The sequence below is a fragment of the Triticum urartu genome, chromosome 4, assembly GCF_003073215.2.
Source record: "Triticum urartu cultivar G1812 chromosome 4, Tu2.1, whole genome shotgun sequence".
NCBI classification, from domain to species: Eukaryota; Viridiplantae; Streptophyta; class Magnoliopsida; order Poales; family Poaceae; genus Triticum; species Triticum urartu.
The window spans coordinates 82,942,240-82,956,035 of NC_053025.1; the positions used below are offsets into that span (position 1 = coordinate 82,942,240).

The 13,796-nt window shown below is 48.4% G+C and overlaps 1 pseudogene; it reads left to right on the plus strand.

Moving 5' to 3' along the window:
• Positions 1-9,808: 9,808 nt before the first annotated feature.
• Positions 9,809-12,614, plus strand: LOC125554623 (annotated as a pseudogene).
• Positions 12,615-13,796: the final 1,182 nt, after the last annotated feature.

Genomic DNA, 13,796 nt, shown 5'->3' on the forward strand with positions numbered 1-13,796 from the left:
GAGTGATAGCATGGACTTGGGTATTTAGACAAATGCTTCTTATGGACTACAACCCAACACCCGAACAATGTCAAAGATGATCCAACAGTGTAGGTACATTATTGTTGTTCTTCTATTTGTGTTACCCGCCATTTAATTCAACAGAACTAACTCTCTAACTGATTCAAACAGAAAAATAAAATCTATAATAAAATGGTATTTTCATTTCACAATGCATGCACACACTAGTTCAAATCAAGGTGTATTATCTCCTGCTACACACATCTTCATCTCATCTTCATACCTCTCACCTCTGTCCATCAGCCGACCCATCTCCACTCCAAATCTCCACCATCATCACTTTCTAGATATTCCCATCCTATCACCGTGTGCACATCCTACTTCCTTCCGGTTGTCTTCTATGGGTTCACTTTATTTGATTCGCTTCTCAAACTTTAAGAATTTCTTGCCGTCGTGGATGTTACTTGACAAATAATGGCAACATCTATATATAATGAATATATATACTAAATGAGGTGAGGGCTACGCGATAATGATGAAATACATCGGCACACCATTGACATTTGGTGATGATGAGCGGCAACACCACCCCCTAGGCTTCACCTTTTAGCTATAACAGTTACACTCCACTATCCTCGCCGGCTCACACTCTCAACGCTACAGTCCACCTCTAGGCGTACGTCTAAATAAATTTAACATTTTGTTTATCCACAAACTTGTAAATCTAGATGATTTTTTTCTTAAACTGGAAGGATGAACTACCGCTAGCATAATATACCAATTAGGAACATAAAAATGATTTTATGAACAATCAAGCGAGGAAAAGGGAGATTGTACAACTTGTTGATATAATTTGGTCTGATTAGGAAGAGGGTCACAAATCACAAATAAAATATTTCGATGCCAGTAAAAAATTTCAGTGAAAAGAAAAATAGCATGCTACATAACAGTTTGTTGAAAAGGCACCCCTTAAAGTATGATCTATTAGGTTGAAGAGATATATAATAAAAGAATTCAGACTAATGCTAGCAAAAGAAACACCAGCTTTGTCCTCACGTAGCACCTTCAAATGACAGTCTTATCTATAGATGGCTGCTATCGGAAAAAAGGCACAAAATATGATCAAGAAAAGAGCGAGAACACATCTTCAGGTTACTGTCTTACATTTAGATAATTGCTAGCTAGATACATGGTCAGACCATAATTAATTATCAGCACTCTTACTCTTCATATCCATGTACAACATATATAAACTCTCCCAAAAACATTTATAAATTCTAAAATGAATAAACTGAAGCACAATCATAACTCTTGACCAGATTCATTGCCGCTATCGTAGGGATAAAGATCCTGCCATCTGACTGACTTTAGTCACGCCACTTTATTCCGTTCATGATGCGGTTACTCTCACAATCATAGATCCATCATTTTTCTTTTTTTAAGAAAATCAGGATGGTGGTGCAATTACCCATGTCAAGAGAAAATAGATCAGATGACATAATCATATACAATGCATTGTATTGGAAGAGGCCTTTGTGATCACTATAAATATTGTGATACCTCAATTATACATCCATCCTCTATGTCATTAAGAAACAAATAACATGACACATTGTGCAACGGATTAAGATACTAATCTCTGCTATTAAAGCTACGACTACCTAGCCTTCTCCCATAGAAAAGAAAAATACTACCTAGCCTTATCTTGGAGTTATCTACCACCGAAGCGCTATGCTATCTGAGTACAGGGCTATGGCCAGTTTAGCTATAAATCATTATTAAAGTTATTCTACCTCTGAAGTGCTATGTTATCTGAAAACAGGGCACCAAGCATCTCAAAGTAGCCAGACAAAACTTTAATTCGTTTATGTTTACATTCAATGGCCTTGAGAAACATATCTTGGAAAAATTCACAGAAAATCTACAGGGAACATGCACACACTTTGTGAGATCCCTATACCCCCATGGAGTACATGTTATGCTTACCCACTCCTTTCTCTCATGAGTGTAAGGAGTCACGAACTCTTGACCACACAATATGATTACCCACTCCGTTCTCTCATGATCACATATTTCTCTACTATTGGCATCTATCAGAATTGGTCCGACGGTGAAGATAAGAATACTGGTAAATGTGTGTGCTCACCTGAAGGTGGTGTCTGACACCCTTATAGAGAAATCCATGCTGCCTCCCATGCTCAAGCATGTACAACCTTACATTTCAATCTGTAGAATTACACAATAAGCAATTATGTTAAGCCCTAAGACCATAATTCCCTCTAGGAGGAAAAATACTTCCTCTGCATAAAGAAATTGCATTATTTACGACCAGGTTCAGTGTCAAGAAAATGTCTTTTTTCCGAAACCTTAACCCTAGATAAATGATTTTGATGCATAGCGATCACGGCATATACTTGGCTCTAAGAGTTTGATGACCATTATATGCTACAAAGGTAAATGCTCTGCAAGGCCTGAACAAAAAGGTACACAAATTAGGGTAAAGCATAAATTGTTAACAAAACAAAATTTTAGTTCTAACATGCTTCCATGGCAGACATTTTAGTAAAATAAAACAGTGCATGTCTATTACTGTCCTTCTTTTGTTAAATAGTAACTGGCAAGTTTGATAAAGAAAAGAGAAAAATACAACACATGACATTTTACTGATCCAAATACACGCTCATCCTTTAGGGCAGCCTTATTTCTGTATCACCATATGTAATCAATAGCTTGATGAGAAATTAAGAAACAAACGTTATAAGTGTGCCCACAAGTTAATTTTGTATGTAAGGGATACTTTTCCACAACAGAACCATGCTCTGTTCAGTATTACCATTAACAAATAACAACAAATGCCCATTATTACTTCACTGTCGCATTTAATAGTTCGCATGCAAAATTGCATGAAATGCTAACAAGCATGATAAAGAAAACCAGCTAACAAGATCAATGTAGAAAGATAAGAATACTTGGTGGATAGCAAAATCAATGTAGTTCTTCAGCTCTTGGATTACGGCTGCAGATTATATATCAAATTCAAGAGTAGCTTCATAGAAGAAAATACCCAACATCTTTAAGTCAGCTGAAAGGAAATAGAGTTTAAGCAGTAGGTTGTGCCTAATTATTAATTAAGCTAGTCCCGTAGTTGCCCTGAACACCACATCAAAATCCGATTCCGTCAGCAAGTTGATCAATGTCAAACTCCAAGGAAATAGCGAGAGCGTGCCAGTTATCTACCTTTGTAGATGTCACCGAAGCCGTCGCCGGTCGCCGAGCTCTCGACTGTCGCTAAAGTCACCGATGGCCACCTCCAGCTCCTCGTAGGTGAATTGATGTGTCTGCAGCTTGTGGACGCCGCCGGACTGCAGGTCGCTGCTGCCTGTGGAGCAGGGTGTCCCGCGCCAGAGTTACTGTACTTGAGGAGCCTAGACAAGGAGCCTAGACAAGTTCTATCTCTAGTCAGACACGGCTTCGATTCAAACATAGTATGGAGTAGAGAATATGACAAATGTGGAGCATTTCAGGGAATTGTCCAGTTTACACTTCACAGTACTACCTTGTTTGTGTTTATGCCACTATCATACTTAATTCGTTCTGATTTCCTATAGACAAAAAGAGTCAGACGTACTTGTAGATGAAGTGTCAGCATCAAAGAAGAGAAGTCTTCCATCACCTGTAAATAGACTGGTCGGGAATTATCAACTATTGGGTACCTGAACCTGACGAATGAGTAGGAAACAACCTGCTAGCCTGACCGCCGGGTAGAAGAACATGTGTTATTCTGGCGCCCCGCTGGTCATGCCTGCAGCGCCCTTCGGAGGCCTCGCACACGCTGCAACATCCGTCGCCGGCCTTCTGCGGCACCGAGAACCCCGCCCCGACGGCGTCCCTGAGTGTGGCGTTCCCGGCAGCCAACATGTCCTCCGGCGCCAACGTGCCATTGGATAGCCTGCAGTACGAGTACGACCACCCCCGGCGATGCAGGCAAAGGCATTGTACACCAATGGAGAATTTCTTGATGGGACTCCTATCGCCGACGGCCAGCACCGCGACCATGCGGCGGAAGCCGCAGAAAAAAATTCTGGGGACCGGAGAGAGAGACGGGATCGGGAGCGACGGGGTGTGGGAGATGAGGAAGTCGCCTGCCCGTGGGACGTGCGTTCGTGGATCGTGGGTTTTCTTTTTTTTTTCTTTTTTCTCAGGCGGGAAGGAGAGAACCAATGGGTGGGACGTGGGAGGAGAGATCGTACGTGGGGTGGGAGGAGGTATCGATAGGAGGGAGATCGAAGGAGGTGGGGTATTGTGGTGGAATTGTCACGACAGATGTCCTAGTGTGAGGACTTAGTCGCGAGGCCAACGCATCTATGTGGTAGCTTAAGAGGGGTTGGTCGGGACGAGAGACGCAAGGCGGATTATCACACAAGACGAGGATTTAGACAGCTTCGGGCCCCGGGAAATATCATCCGGAATAGCCCTACATGCTGTTTGTGGCTAGCTCTCATTATGCTCATGAGAGAGTCGCCGCATAAGCCGGCTCCCCTTTGTGTCTAGCCCTAGATATTGTTTCTTGTTGCTTGTCCCTCTTTGGGGAGCCATACCCCTCCTTATATAAGTTAAAGGGGTGGGTTACATGTGGAGTCCTATTAGAATTAGGACTAGTCTATTACAAGTGAAATCCTACTCTGCCCCTTAAGAGAAAACTCCTTATGCCTTTCCTCGTAAACCGGCCCACCATAACATGAGTCGGCCTTCTGGGCCTTGGGCCTAGTCTTCTATCTGACCCGCCGTTAGGGCCATCCGTGAGTCGCCACTCCGGCGGGTTACCAATAAAAACGCCAAGCCCGGCCGGGTCATACCACGGGGTATATCCCCGACATTAGCCCCCAGTTTAATTTGGATTTATCCATGTTAAACTGATCATGTAAAACAAACACAAGAACAAACTTGATAGGTTGTGCTTCGGGTTAAATATTTTCCTAAACCGGCACCTGATCATCTTTAAGTCCTTGTCATTTCCTCCTGGATGCATACTCAAGATCTTATAGCAAATCTCCTTTAACAGATATGTCCAAACCTTGCCAATGCAAAAATCCAGGCACTTCTTCTAAAAAAATCCGGGTCAATAGGCCAGCTTCATAACCAATTTGCTGACATTGGCTCTTGTAGAGAAACATTATAAGAAATAATCCATTTGAGTCGTCCTTCAATGCTCTGACTTGACAAAAATATGGGTCTTGAAATATTCAACTGATATTTAGCCGGCTTAAAGATATAGATCTTGTCGATTTATGATTGCCAAAATTGTTGGGTTATAAATAAATGATACCGGGTCATGATTGTTGCAGACACCGGGTTAATCTGGTCTACTCCAAACTGAGAATTTGAAGACTTTTTCCCTTTATATCCATATTACCTGTAGTCCCCAAGTCTTGAGCAGAACAAAGTGATGGCTTTAAGACTTGCTTCAATATAAATACTGCCACTTTGAAGAAATCCATGTTGTTCATCTCAGTCACCAGTAAATACTGAACACTCCATATACGTAGCCCCCAAGTGTCGGGTTGTCATGCTTGCAGCAACCTGGGACTTGTAATTGCTTTTAACTTATAAAAACTTCAACCAGTGTAGCCCCCAAGGGTCGGGTCATTATGCAATAATAAGCAGGGACTTTATAAATATGATCATGTAGACTTGAACAGCAACATGTAGCCCCCAAGGGCCGGCTCAGTAAGATAATATTGAGCTGGGAATTTATATATACTTCATTGAAAATAACATCATATGATGTAACCCCCATCATAAGGCTTGAACCCATATCCACAAGGTTAAGAGCTTTGTGCTTTACCAACTGAGCAGTGGATCCTTTAATATAATGGACTGAGGCTTGTGTACTTTGAATTTTTGACAGGAGCAATTGGTAGCCCTCAAGGGCCGGCTCATTATGATGTGATGAGCCGAGTCTTCAATAATAAGGCCAGTAAAAAATGACTTTGCATTAGCCCCCAAGTGCCATGGTGCATGCTAGCAGTGACATGGGACTTGCATATTTGATGTAATCTCAACTTGAATAATATAGCTCCCAAGTGCCGGGTCGTAAGCCTGCAACGACTCGAGACTATTCCTTCCATTATAAAATAAATTATATCCATTGATAAAATAATATCCATTGCGCTGAAGCGACTTTGAAAACCTCATTCGTAATATTGGTTATTGATAATCATAATAAAAATCCAGCCATGTTGGCTATTAAAGATTTGAATAATATAACCTGGTTTGAAAAACCGGTTCCTATGATATTGAATCATACTGCCGGTTTAGGATACCTGTGCAGTAAGGCTGATAACCCAATCTTTAGAAGCCAAAACTTCCAAATGTTTATGATTGTCATATATGGCGACTTATCATCTAAAGTCAAGCCGGGTTAATCGAAACCACATATATGCTCCAGATATGAAGAAAAAGGTCTCAAGACAAAACCAAAGATTGTTTGCCAAAACTAAAACCAAATAAAAATCGAGGTTTTTGATTTGAATACGACCAGTAAACCGTTCCAAAGGGGTTAAGCTAGGATTCGAATATGATCATGTCACCCCCAGTGGCTTTGGCATTGCGCCGATCAAGAGGGTACCGACAGCTATGTTCTCTTTGGTTCGAATACAGCCTATGTTTGAACAGAAAGCCCCCAAATGACCTTGAGAGGTTTTTAACGACCCTGATTCGAATACGATCCAAGTCGGACCCAAAAGGGGTTAAGCTATGATTCGAATACGATCAAGAAGCCCCCTAGTGAGTTTGGCAGTGTGCCGATCAAGAGGGTACCGATAGCTATGTTCTCTTTGGTTTGAATACGACCTATGTTTGAACAGGAAGCCCCCAAGTGACCATATAAAGTTTGTCATCGCGCCGATCAAGAGGGTACCGACAGCTATGCTCGATGAGCAGGAAGCCCCCAAGTGACCATAATAAAGTAAGCCGTAAGGCAGGATACCCATGTTTGAATCGCGCATCATGGCAGCAAGTTCTCTTTGGCAACCTTTAATTTTTCTGAGAACTCGAATCTTGCGAGAGATTAATTCTTTTTGAACCGGAACTTTAAACCGGATTTAAATGCTTCAAAACTTTGTGGGAGATAGATTGTCCTTGAGCCGGATGTTTGAACCGGATTTGAGAGATTAAAAGCTTTGTAGGAGACAAATTTACCTTGAGCCGGATGTTTGAACCGGATTTGAGAGCTTCAAAGCTTTACGGGAGAGAGATGTCTCTTGAACCGGATTTTAAACTGGAATCTTTATTTTAAACCGACAATTTTCTAACGGCCTTTAAATTTTCATCAATATGGCGGTGTCCTCCGGAACCGGGTTATCATTCCCTCCAATGACCCGGAGTTCCCGAGTCATGTCATTGTAGTCCCCGAGTCTTAAGATGACTTGAGGAGTTGTCTTGGGATTCTCCACATTTGACCGTGATATAAACCGGTACGAGTCATTCAACGTCTCAGTGATATAACTTGTCCTGCACTGATACGTCAGGTCAGTAATTATCACCGCGGAGTTGATGATCACCATGATGAAGCTGAAATCAATCACGGCCGAGCTGGCCGCGGGAGCCGATAGATGAGTCGGCCGTGGTGTTGTAAGACGGTGTGGACGAGCAAGTTGTCCTCCTCGTTGTAAGCCGGCGCGGACGCGTGAACCAGCCGCGAAAGCGGACGGGCGAGTTGTCCGTGGTGTTGCAAGCCGGTGCGGATGAGAGAGTCGACCGCCGCGTTGGAAACGGCACAGACGCAGGCGAGTAAGCTTTGTAATGAATAATGATTCTGTGAAAAAATATTATAAACCAGAGTAATTGTTTTCAAACAATTTAATATATATTGATAAATGAACTGAATGAATATCACCTGATGTATTTGGATGGGAGATGTCCGTATAGACTGATCAAATGGCTCCGTGGTCAAAATACAGGCTAGCGTACTAGTACTTCATCTGGTGATTTTTGTCCATCTTCATACGGGTGTTTGGTGCCGTTCCTTCTCCTTCATCAGTTACCCAGACCCGTTGAGGCAACCGACGGCGCGGCAGGCAGCTGGTAAAAGGTACTTCGGCGATGGCGGGTCACCGCGGTGGCGGCTGAGTGAGGCGGGAGCGGCTTGACGCTAGAAGGAAGGCGACTCAATGCGGCGCGGTCGCGACAGCGGAGAGGCGCCGGCGGCTCAGAAGGTCCTGGTGAGCCCGCAGCGGAGACAACGACGGCGGCCCTTACGGCAGGGGCATACAGACGGAGGCCACCTCGGCGGGTCACAGAGGCGGCAGCAGCGGCTCAACACCTGCTCTGGCGAGGGCGGCGCGAGGCCAAGGCAGAGGCCGGGTCAGGCCTGACGGCGGCGGCTTAGAACTGTAGCGACATGCGGCAGACGAGGTGACCCGGTGAAGGCGACTTTGATGACGGACGTGTTAATGGAGGACCGGAGCGGCCGCTTGTTGACGGTGGTCGTGGCCGGTTGAGCAAACCCAGTACAAATCTTAGGCCTGCGCTCGGCCGAGTCGTAGGAGGCTGGTGCGTAGCCCGCGGCCGTGGGTGGCGGAAGTGATAGACCAAGATGGCCAGTGACAACAACGAGTCCGGCTCAAGAACAAGGCCACGGTCCCCGCGGCCGGCGGCTCAATACACGTCGTCAATTGACTCCTCGGCAGGCAGGGGTTTGCAAGATTGTCCATCTCTCCGAGTCAACAGGAACACAAAGCGACTCCCAGGTTGAGAACCCCGTAGTGTAGTTTAGTCAATCCAAAGTCAATATTTATTGGCAGATACGTGAGTCCCATTGCAGCTTGCACCAAGCTCAACTAGCGATCTGAAAAAATCGGCTGAACAAGTTACAGGCGAGTGCAATGAGTGCAACGGAAGCCCGCAAGCGGCTCACAGCCGCGGGTTAAAGCAGTGGAGATCGCGGCGGGTCGAACGGGGCCAAGGCAGGCACAGCCGCAGAGGCGTGTGGCGGCTCAAGGCGAGGCCAAGGCAGGCACAGCCGCAGAGGCGTGTGGAGGCAGGGCCGGCTCGAAGCCGCAGCTTGTAGCCTCAGAGACAGTAACGGCGGGCTTAGAACGACCGCGGTGGCCCGAACGGCGGAGGCGTGCTCGGTGGCGACTCAGAGGCCGGGTCGTAATCGGTTTGACTCCCCTTGTAGTTTTTCCTTTTCTTGATTGTTTCTTCAGATCCGACTTGTACTAGTAGCACTTGATATCTTCTTTTCACGTACATAGCAAGCGGGGATCAAACTAGTACTGCTTGATAATTTGGTATGGGCTAGCTGACTAGCTCAGTCTCCACGCGGCCGGTTCAGACGGCACAACAGACACAGGCGGCTCATCTTGGAGCAGGCGACCGCGACCCAGCGTGCAACAAGAGTCATCCGAGTCCGTGCTCACTCCTGGTCCCTTCTCCAAGTCGCGGCCGGTTTGACCAATCCATCCCAGTCATGGTTGATCTCCGATTTTGTGCTTGACTGTACGCGTGTGGATTCGATCGGCCGCGTGTCTTCTTAATGAATAGTAGTACTCAAGTAGTACTTGTTGATTGAGGTAATAGCACTCGAGGTATCCTAACTTGCACACAATGTGATGATTTAGTCTCAAATTTGTAAAACTTGACCAAACCATACCTCAACTTGCACTTCATGTGATGATTTAGTCACAGGTCAATCATAACTCGCCAATTGGCTGCCAGGTGGCTGGACCGGTCAACGCGCGCACTTTGCACAAAACCCTCTGCTCTTTCCCTGAATCAACCCGCAGTATAGCACACCTGAATTAAATATGTGCTCGACGAAATTCCGCTGAGAAGTTGGTGCTTGCGCGCGCAGTTCCCGCTCATGTCCAAGAGCCGCAAGATCGGCCGCATGCTTGCCGAGCAGGACGAGCAGCGTCCAGCGGGCCAGCGGCGGCGTGGGCATGGGAGTTCTGAAGGCAATGTCGAAGAGCATGCTGCGGCGGAAACAGAGATTGAGGACGCAGAGGAGGAGGACGGGGACGAGGAGCAGCAGCATATTAGGATGCATGACGGCAAGTCGTACCGCATCACCTTCCCGGACTTTCCCGGCGGGCCGGGCACCTTCGAGGCGGCGACCAAGTTCTGCTACGGCGTCCGCGTCGAGCTCACGCCCTGGAACGTCGCCCCACTGCGGTGCGCGGCCGAGTACCTGGAGATGACGGAGGAGCACTCCGAGGACAACCTGGCCGCGCGTGCCGAGGCCTACCTCTCGCAATCCGTGCTCCGCCACCCCGGCGAGGCCACCAAGGCGCTCAAGTCCTGCGAGGAGCTGCTGCCGCACGCCGAGGAGCTCGGCATTGTCGCCCGCTGCGTGGACGCCATCGCCGCGCGCTCGTCGGCGACGTCGCGCTCCTGGTTCGGCGACCTGGCCGTGCTCGGCCTGCACATGTACAAGCGGGTAATGGCGGCCATGGCCGCGCGCAAGGACGTGAGGACGGAGGCTTTGGAGGGTTGCCTCGTGTCCTACGCCAAGTCCACCCTCCCGGGGCTGTCGAGGTCCATGAGGTGGCGTCGCGCGTCCGCGCCGGTCTCGTCGGAGGTGGAGCAGAGAGACCTCCTGGAGGCGGTGGTCGCGAGCCTCCCCGCGGACAAGGGCTCGGGGAGCGTGGTGACCGCGAAGTTCCTGTTCGCGCTGCTGCGCACGGCGCACATCCTGCGCGCTTGGCGATCGAGCGGAAGGCCGCGACGCATATGGAACAGGCAACGGTGGAGGACGTGCTCATCCCGAGCTACTCCGGCGCCGCGGAGACGCTCTACGACATGGACTACGTCGAGCGGGTGGTCAGGAACTTCCAGGCCGAGGAGGAGGTGGGCGAGGACGAGGCGTCGTCGTCAGCTGCAATCACTGAGGAGGAAGCGGTGGCGAGGACGACGGCGTCGCGTCCGTCGGCCGTGGCAATGGTGCAGGTGGGCAAGCTGGTGGACAACTACCTGGCAGAGGTAGCGTCCGACGCCAACCTGAAGCCAACCAAGTTCTGCGAGCTCGCGCTGGCAATGCCGGACCACGCACACATCTACGACGATGGCGTCTACCGCGCCGTCGACATCTACCTCAAGGTACGTACATTCCCCGATTTGTCATTGACTGCTTCTGACAAGTCAAGGAAGAATGCATGTTTGTCGAGTAGCAGTTTGTTGCCGACTCCATGGCTCGTGACTGGTGCATGCATGCGCAGGCGCATCCGCGGCTGACGGCGGAGGAGCGGGACAGGGTGTGCGGCGTGGTGGACTGCAGGAAGCTGACGGTGGAGGCGTGCACGCACGCGGCGCAGAACGAGCGGCTCCCGCTGCGCGCGGTGCTGCAGGTGCTCTTCTTCGAGCAGCTGCTGCTCCGGCGCGCCATCACGGGCACGCTGCTGGCGTCCACGGCTTCCCCGCGAGCGCGGCATCCGAATCCTCATCCGTAGCGGCGGTGCGTCACGCCGCTGGCCCGAGCGAGGCGTGGCGGACGACGGTGCAGGAGAGCCAGACGCTGCGGGTGGACATGGACGGCATGAGGAGCCGGGTGCAGGGCCTGGAGAGGGAGTGCTCCAGCATGCGAAGGGCGATCAAGAAGATCGACGGCGGTGGCGCGGCGTCGCAAGGCAGCGGCAGCCCAGACGCGGCCGCCCCGGCGGGCTAGCGGTCGAGGTACCGGTGCAAGTTCAGCACGCAGGTGTGCGACTCACAGGCGCGCAACGCGGTTGTGTCCAGGGCGTCTAGGATGGGGATGAGCCCATGACCGACCGAACCATGATGGCGCCAAATCTCCCATCCCGTTCGAACGCGACATGTTTCACGATCAGAGAAGAGCTCGACAGTCGAGATGAAAATTGTTCCAAGATGTCACGGCTAGCCAGACGAGAGAGAGTGAAAACCCGAGATCGAGCGCGGCAAAAATTTCTCACCCCTTGTCATCTCGTCCGTCCGTTGATAAAAGGAAACGGCAGGGGGTTCTGTGGAAAACTGCATGCGCTGACCAGTCCAGCCACCTGGCAGCCAATTGGCGAGCTGTGATTGGCCTAGAACTAAATGCAAGTTGGGGTATGGTGGAGTCAAGTTTTGCAAGTTTGGGACTAAATCATCACATTGTGTGCAAGTTAGGGTACCTGGGGTGCTATTACCTCTTCTTGATTAATCTTGACGGGAGTAGTTGGAATAAACAATAGATTTGATTGACGGCCGTAACTCAGACTCAGCGGAATCTCCACGACGCATGAGGCGGCTGCACGATCTGTAACCCCTAAACAATCTCAATCTCATATCCGCCGCCGCAAGAACACTTCGTCAATCTTGACTGTTGAACTCATTGTTAATGTGAATTTTTCCACACCGGTTTTTGTTGAGCCGGAAAATTGCGAACTTCTCAAACCCTAAATAAGATCCCTTCAAGAACACAACACCACTGTGCGCAGGACCCATGGTGGGCGCCAACTGTCGTGGAATTGTCACGGTAGATGTCCTAGTGTAAGGACTTAGTCGCGAGGCCAACGCATCTATGTGGTAGTTTAAGAGGGGTTGGTCGGGACGAGAGATGCGAGGCGGATCATCACACAAGACGAGGATTTAGACAGCTTCGGGCCCCGGGAAACATCATCCGGAATAGCCCTACATGATGTTTGTGGCTAGGTCTCATTATGCTCATGAGGGAGTCGCCGCATAAGCCGGCTCCCCTTTGTGTCTAGCCCTAGATATTGTTTCTTGTTGCTTGTCCCTCTTTGAGGAGCCCTGCCCCTTCTTATATAAGTTAAAGGGGTGGGTTACATGTGGAGTCCTATTAGGATTAGGACTAGTCTATTACAAGTGGAATCCTACTCTGCCCCTTAAGGGAAAACTCCTTATGCCTTTCCTCGTAAACCGGCCCACCATAACATGAGCCGGCCTTCTGGGCCTTGGGCCTAGTCTTCTATCTGACCCGCCTTAGGGCCATCCATGAGTCGCCACTCCGGTGGGTTACCAATGAAAACGCCAAGCCCGGCCGGGTCATACCGCGGGGTATATCCCCGACAGGTATCGAAGGAGGTCGAACCATCACGACGTTCGATCCCCCTTTAATAGTAGAGATAAATAGAACAACCATTATTCTCTGATTTAAATGAATAACCGTCTCGCATCAAACAAGATCCAGATACAATGTTCATGCTCAACGCTGGCACTAAATAACAATTATTTAGGTCTAAAACTAATCCCGAAGGTAGATGTAGAGGTAGCGTGACGACGACGATCACATCGGCTTTGGAACCATTTCCCACGCGCATCGTCACCTCGTCCTTAGCGAATCTTCGCTTAATCCGTAGCCCCTGTTTTGAGTTGCAGATATTAGCAACTGAACCAGTATCAAATACCCAGGCACTACTACGAGCATTAGTAAGGTACAGATCAATAACATGTATATCAAATATACATTTCACTTTGCCATCCTTCTCCGCCAAATACTTGGGGCAGTTTTGCTTCCAGTGACCAGTTCCTTTGTAGTAGAAACACTCAGTCTCAGGCTTAGGTCCAGACTTGGGTTTTTCACTTGAGCAGCAACTGGCTTGCTGTTCTTTTTGAAGTTCTACTTCTTTCCTTTACTCTTTTTCTTGAAACTGGTGGTCTTGTTGACCATCAACACTTGATGCTCCTTCTTGATTTCTACCTCCGCAGCTTTTAGGATTGTGAAGAGCACATGAATCGTCTTATCCATCCCTTGCATATTATAGTTCATCGCGAAGCTCTTGTAGCTTGGTGGCAATGACTGAAGAACTCTGTCAATAACACTATCATCAGGAAGA